Genomic DNA, 6987 nt, shown 5'->3' with positions numbered 1-6987 from the left:
AGCAGCGGCTACTTCTGTATGAGGCCGTAATTAAATTATATGGGGTAAGAGGGAATGATATTGTAATGGTTCTCTCCCCTGCATGTTGCATCAGTGGGGAGAATGTGTGTCGGGAGAGTCTCGGCCTTATACGCTGCATCTGTGGGGAAGATGGGACGGAAGAATATCTCCCCAGCATGTTGCATCTATGGGGAGGATAGGCGTCTCTGCCCTGTACATTGCATCTGGGGGGGAAGGATCTCTCTCCTGCATGGTGCATCTGTGGGGAGGATGAGTGGGGTGGGAATCTCTCCCCTGCATGTAGCATCAGTGGGGAGGATAGGGGGGGAAGGATCTTTGCCCTGCATGTTGCATCAGTGGGAAGGATCTCTCTTCTACATGTTGTATCTGTGGGGGGGGGGGGAGAATCTATACCTTGCATGTACATTAGTGATTAGTGGGGGGGGGGGGAGGGGGAAGGAGGAAGGAGCTCCCCCTCCCCCACCCCATTGTTGCATCAGTGGTGAGAATAGGTGTTGTGGGGGTGTCCATATCTGTATACATTCGTTTATGTGGTCTGCTACCTAAATCTGGCAGATATTTTTGGTCAGGCCGATTATTCACCTAGAGGGGCGTCCTGATATCTGTGCTACACACATTTCTCTGACGTCCTAGTGGATGCTGGGAACTCCGTAAGGACCATGGGGAATAGCGGCTCCGCAGGAGTCTGGGCACATCTAAAGAAAGCTTTAGGATCACCTGGTGTGCACTGGCTCCTCCCCCTATGACCCTCCTCCAAGCCTCAGTTAGATTTCTGTGCCCGACGAGAAGGGTGCACACTAGGGGCTCTCCTGAGCTCTTTGTGAAAGTTTTAGTTTAGGTTTATTATTTTCAGTGAGACCTGCTGGCAACAGGCTCACTGCATCGAGGGACTAAGGGGAGAAGAAGCGAACTCACCTGCGTGCAGAGTGGATTGGGCTTCTTGGCTACTGGACATTAGCTCCAGAGGGACGATCACAGGTTCAGCCTGGATGGGTCCCGGAGCCGCGCCGCCGGCCCCCTTACAGAGCCAGAAGAGCGAAGAGGTCCGGAAAATCGGCGGCAGAAGACGATCCTGTCTTCAGATAAGGTAGCGCACAGCACCGCAGCTGTGCGCCATTGCTCTCAGCACACTTCACACTCCGGTCACTGAGGGTGCAGGGCGCTGGGGGGGCAGCGCCCTGAGACGCAATAAATCGATAAAAACCTTATATGGCTAAAATAAATGCATCACATATAACTCCTGGGCTATATGGATGCATTTAACCCCTGCCAAAACATACAGAAAAACGGATGATAGGCTCCGCCCCTTTCTCGGCGTCCTTATCTCCTCAGCACACTGGCGCCATTTTCCCTCACAGCTCAGTTGGAGGGAAGCTCCCTGGCTCTCCCCTGCAGTCACTACACTACAGAAAGGGGTTAAAAAAGAGAGGGGGGCACAAATTAAGCGCAGTATAAACAATACAGCAGCTATAAAGGGAAAAACACTTTATATAAGGTTATCCCTGTATATATATATATATATATATATATATATATATATATATATATATATATATATATATATATATATATATATAGCGCTCTGGTGTGTGCTGGCAAACTCTCCCTCTGTCTCCCCAAAGGGCTAGTGGGTCCTGTCCTCTATCAGAGCATTCCCTGTGTGTGTGCTGTGTGTCGGTACGTTTGTGTCGACATGTATGAGGAGAAAAATGATGTGGAGACGGAGTAGAGTGTCTGTAATAGTGTTGTCACCCCCTAGGGGGTCGACACCTGAGTGGATGTACTGTTGAAATTGCGTGACAGTGTCAGCTTTGTATAAAAGACAGTGGTTGACATGAGACAGCCGGCTACCCAGCTTGTGCATGTCCAGACGTCTCATACAGGGGCTCTAAAGCGCCCGTTACCTCAGATACAGACGCCGACACGGATACTGACTCCTGTGTCGACGGTGAAGAGACAACCGTGATTTCCAATAGGGCCACACATTGCATGATTGAGGCAATGGAAAATGTTTACACTTTTCTGATAATATGAATACCACCAAAAAAGGGGTATTATGTTTGGTGAGGAAAAACTTCCTGTAGTTTTCCTGAATCTGAGAAATAAAATGAGGTGTGTGATGATGCGTGGGTTTCCCCCCGATAACAATTGATAATTTCTAAAAAGTTATTGGCAGTATACCTTTTCCCGCCAGAGGTTAGGGTGCGTTGGGAAACACCCCCTACGGGGGATAAGGCGCTCACACGCTTGTAAGAACAAGGGCTCTACCCTCCCTTGAGATGGCCGCCCTTAAGGATCCTGCTAATAAAAAACAGGAGGGTATCCTAAAATGTATTTCTCTATCGTCCTAGTGGATGCTGGGGTTCCTGAAAGGACCATGGGGAATAGCGGCTCCGCAGGAGACAGGGCACAAAAGTAAAGCTTTCCGATCAGGTGGTGTGCACTGGCTCCTCCCCCTATGACCCTCCTCCAGACTCCAGTTAGATTTTTGTGCCCGGCCGAGAAGGGTGCAATTCTAGGTGGCTCTCCTAAAGAGCTGCTTAGAGAAAGTTTAGCTTAGGTTTTTTATTTTACAGTGAGTCCTGCTGGCAACAGGATCACTGCAACGAGGGACAGAGGGGAGAAGAAGTGAACTCACCTGCGTGCAGGATGGATTGGCTTCTTGGCTACTGGACATCAGCTCCAGAGGGACGATCACAGGTACAGCCTGGATGGTCACCGGTGCCGCGCCGCCGGCCCCCTTGCAGATGCTGAAGTAAGAAGAGGTCCAGAATCGGCGGCTGAAGACCCTTGCAGTCTTCTAAAGGTAGCGCACAGCACTGCAGCTGTGCGCCATTTTCCTCTCAGCACACTTCACACGCAGTCACTGAGGGTGCAGGGCGCTGGGGGGGGGCGCCCTGGGAGGCAAATGTAATCCTATATACTGGCTAAAAATACCTCACATATAGCCCCCAGAGGCTATATGGAGATATTTAACCCCTGCCAAACTTCACTAAAGAGCGGGAGACGAGCCCGCCGGAAAAGGGGCGGGGCCTATCTCCTCAGCACACAGCGCCATTTTCTCTCACAGAAAGGCTGGAGAGAAGGCTCCCAGGCTCTCCCCTGCACTGCACTACAGAAACAGGGTTTAAACAGAGAGGGGGGGCACTAATTGGCGATATAAATATATATATAAAGATGCTATTAGGGAGAAACACTTATATAAGGTTGTCCCTATGTAATTATAGCGTTTTTTTGGTGTGTGCTGGCAAACTCTCCCTCTGTCTCTCCAAAGGGCTAGTGGGTCCTGTCCTCTGTCAGAGCATTCCAGGTGTGTGTGCTGTGTGTCGGTACGTGTGTGTCGACATGTATGAGGACGATGTTGGAGGAGGCGGAGAAATTGCCTGTAAGGGTGATGTCACTCTCTAGGGAGTCGACACCGGAATGGATGGCTTATTTAGGGAATTACGTGAGAATGTCAACACGCTGCAAGGTCGGTTGACGACATGAGACGGCCGACAAACAATTAGTACCGGTCCAGGCGTCTCAGAAACACCGTCAGGGGTTTTTAAAAAAAACGCCCATTTACCTCAGTCGGTCGACACAGACACAGACACACACGGACACTGAATCCAGTGTCGACGGTGAATAAACAAACGTATTCCTCATTAGGGCCACACGTTAAGGGCAATGAAGGAGGTGTTACATATTTCTGATACTACAAGTACCACAAAAGATGGGTATTATGTGGAAGTGAAAAAACTACCTGTAGTTTTTCCTGAATCGGATAAAATAAAATGAAGTGTGTGATGATGCGTGGGTTTAACCCGATAGCAAATATTGGCGTTATACCCTTTCCCGCCAGAAGTTAGGGCGCGTTGGGAAACACCCCTTAGGGTGGATAAGGCGCTCACACGCTTATCAAGTGGCGTTACCGTCTCCAGATACGGCCGCCCTCAAGGAGCCAGCTGATAGGCAGCTGGAAAAATATCCTAAAAAGTATATACACACATACGGTGGTTATACTGCGACCAGCGATCGCCATCAGCCTGGAGATGCAGTGCTGGGTTGGCTTGGTCGAATTCCCTGACTAAAAATATTTTATTGATATAGAGCATTTAATAGGATGCATTCTATATATATACTGTATGCGAGATGCACAGAGGGATATTTGCACTCTGGCATCAAGATAAGTGCGTTGTCCATATCTCCCAGAAGATGTCATGGACACGACAGTGGTCAGGTGATACAGATCCCATACGGCACATGGAAGTATTGCCGTATAAAGGGAAGGAGTTATTTGGGGTCGGTCCATCGGACCTGGGGGCCACGGCTACAGCTGGGAAATCCAACCTTTTTACCCCAAGTTACATCTCAGCAGAAAAAGACACTGTCTTTTCAGCCTCAATCCTTCCGTTCCCATGTGGGCAAGCGGGCAAAAGGCCAGTCATATCTGCCCAGACATAGAGGAAAGGGAAGTAGACTGCAGCAGGCAGCCCCTTCCCAGGAAAAGAAGCCCTCCACCAGTGGGGGGGTAGTCTCAAGAGTCTCAGCGCGCAGTGGGATCACTCGCAAGTTGACCCCTAGATCGTACAAGTATTATCCCAGGGGTACAGATTGGAGAGTCGAGACATTTTTTCCTCGCAGGTTCCTGAAGCCTGCTTTACCAACGGCTCCCTCCGACAGGGAGGCAGTATTGGAAAAAAAAAAAAAAATTCACAAGCTGTATTTCCAGCAGGTGATAATCAAAGTACCCCTCCTACAACAAGGAAAAGGGTATTAGTCTTCCACACTATATTGTGGTACTGAAGCCAGAAGGCTTGGTGAGACATAGTCTAAATCTGAAATCTTTGAACACTTACATAAAAAGGTTCAAATCAAGATGGAGTCACTCAAAGCAGTGATAGAGAACCGGAAAAAAGGGGACTATATGGTGTCCCTGGACATCAAGGATTACCTCCATGTCCAAATTTGCCCTTCTCAACAAGGGTACCTCTGGTTCGTGATACAGAACTGTCAATATCAGTTTCAGACGCTGCCGTTGAATTATCCACGGCACCCCGGGCCTTTACCAAGGTAATGGCCGAAAAGATGATTCTTAAAAGAAGAAAGGCATCTTAATTATCCCTTACTTGGACGATATCCTGAAAGGGGCAAGTTTCCAGAGAACAGTTGGAGGTCGGAAAAGAACTATCTAAAGTAGTTCTACGACAGCACGAGTGGATTCTAAATATTCCAAAAATCGCAGCTGTTTTCCGATGATACATCTGCTGTTCCTAGGAATAATTCTGGGCATAGTCCAGAAAGAGGTATTTCTCCTGGAGGGGAAAGCCAGGGAGTTATCCGACCTAGTCAGAAACCTCCTAAAACCAGGCCAAGTATCAGTGCATCAATGCACAGGAGTCCTGGGAAAAATGGTGGCTTCTTACGAAGCGATTCCATTCGGCAGATCTCACGCAAAAACTTTTCAGGGGGATTTGCTGGACGAATGGTCCGGATCGCATCTTCAGATGCATCAGCGGATAACCCTGTCTCCAAGGACAAGGGTGTCTCTTCTGTGGGGGCTGCAGAGTGCTCATCTTCTAGAGGACAGCACATTCAGCATTCAGGACTGTGTTCTGGTGACCACGGATGCCAGCCTGAGAGGCTGGGGAACAGTCACACAGGGAAGAAATTTCCAAGGAAGTGTGGTCAAGTCTGGAGATTTCTCTCCACATGAATATACTGGAGCTAAGGGCAATGTACGATGCTCTGAGCCTAGGAAGAACTCTGCTTCAAAGTCAACCGGTGCTGATCCAGTAGGACATCATCATGGCAGTCGCCCACGTAAACAGACGGGGCGGCACAAGAAGCAGGAGGGCAATGACAGCAAGGATTCTTCGCTGGGCGAAAGATCATGTGATAACACTGTCAGCAGTGTTCATTCCGGGAGTGGACAACTAGGAAGATTTCCTCAGCATGAATGAATTCCACCCGGAAAAGTGGGAACTTCATCTGGAAGTTTCCACATGTTTGTAAACCGTTGGGAAAGACCAAAGGTGGTTATGATGGCGTCTCGCATGAAGCGCCAGGTCTAGAGACCCTCAGGCAATAGCTGGGACGCTCTGGTAACACCGTGGGTGTACCAGTCGGTGTATGTGTTCCCTCCTCTGCCTTTCATACCCAGTGTATGGAGAATGATAGGAAGGAGAGGAGTAAGAACTATACTCGTGGCTCCGGTTTGGCCAAGAAGAACTTGGTACCCGGAACTTCAAGAGATACTAGAAAGGATCTTGATTCAGCAAGAATCATGTCTGTTCCATGACTTACCGCAGCTGCGTTGACGCCAGGGCGGGTGAACGCCGGATCCTAAGGGAAAAAGGCATTCCGGAAGAGGTCATCCCTACCCTGGTCAGAACCAGGAAGGAGGTGACCGCACAACATTATCACCGCTTAGGTGAAAATATGTTCCATGGTGTGAGGCCAGGAAGGCTCCACGGAAGAATTTCAACTAGGTTAATTCCTACATTTCCTGCAAACAGGAGTGTATATGGGTCTCAAATTGGGGTCCATTAAGGTTCAAATTTCGACCGGTCGATTTTCTTCCAGAAAGAAATTGGCTTCAGTTCCTGAAGTCCAGAAGTTGTTAAGGGAGTACTGCATATACAACCCCCTTTTGATGTCTCCAGTGGCACTGGGCGATCTCAACGTAGTTTGGGATTCCTAAAATCACATTGGTTTAAACAACTCAAATCTGTGGATTTGATATATCTCACATGGAAAGTGACCATGCTGTTGGTCCTGGCCTCGGCCAGGCGAGTGTCAGAATTGGCGGCTTTATCTCATAAAGCCATATCTGATTGTCCATTCGGACAGAGCAAAGCTGTGGACTCGTCCCCAGTTTCTCCCTAAGGTGGTGTCAGCGTTTCACCTGAACCAGCTTATTGTGGTACCTGCGGCTACTAGGGACTTGGAGGACTCCAAGTTGCTGGATGTTGTCAGGGCCTT

This window comes from Pseudophryne corroboree, chromosome 12 (genome assembly GCF_028390025.1).
Source record: "Pseudophryne corroboree isolate aPseCor3 chromosome 12, aPseCor3.hap2, whole genome shotgun sequence".
NCBI classification, from domain to species: domain Eukaryota; kingdom Metazoa; phylum Chordata; class Amphibia; order Anura; family Myobatrachidae; genus Pseudophryne; species Pseudophryne corroboree.
Note: the sequence above shows the minus strand (reverse complement) of the source record.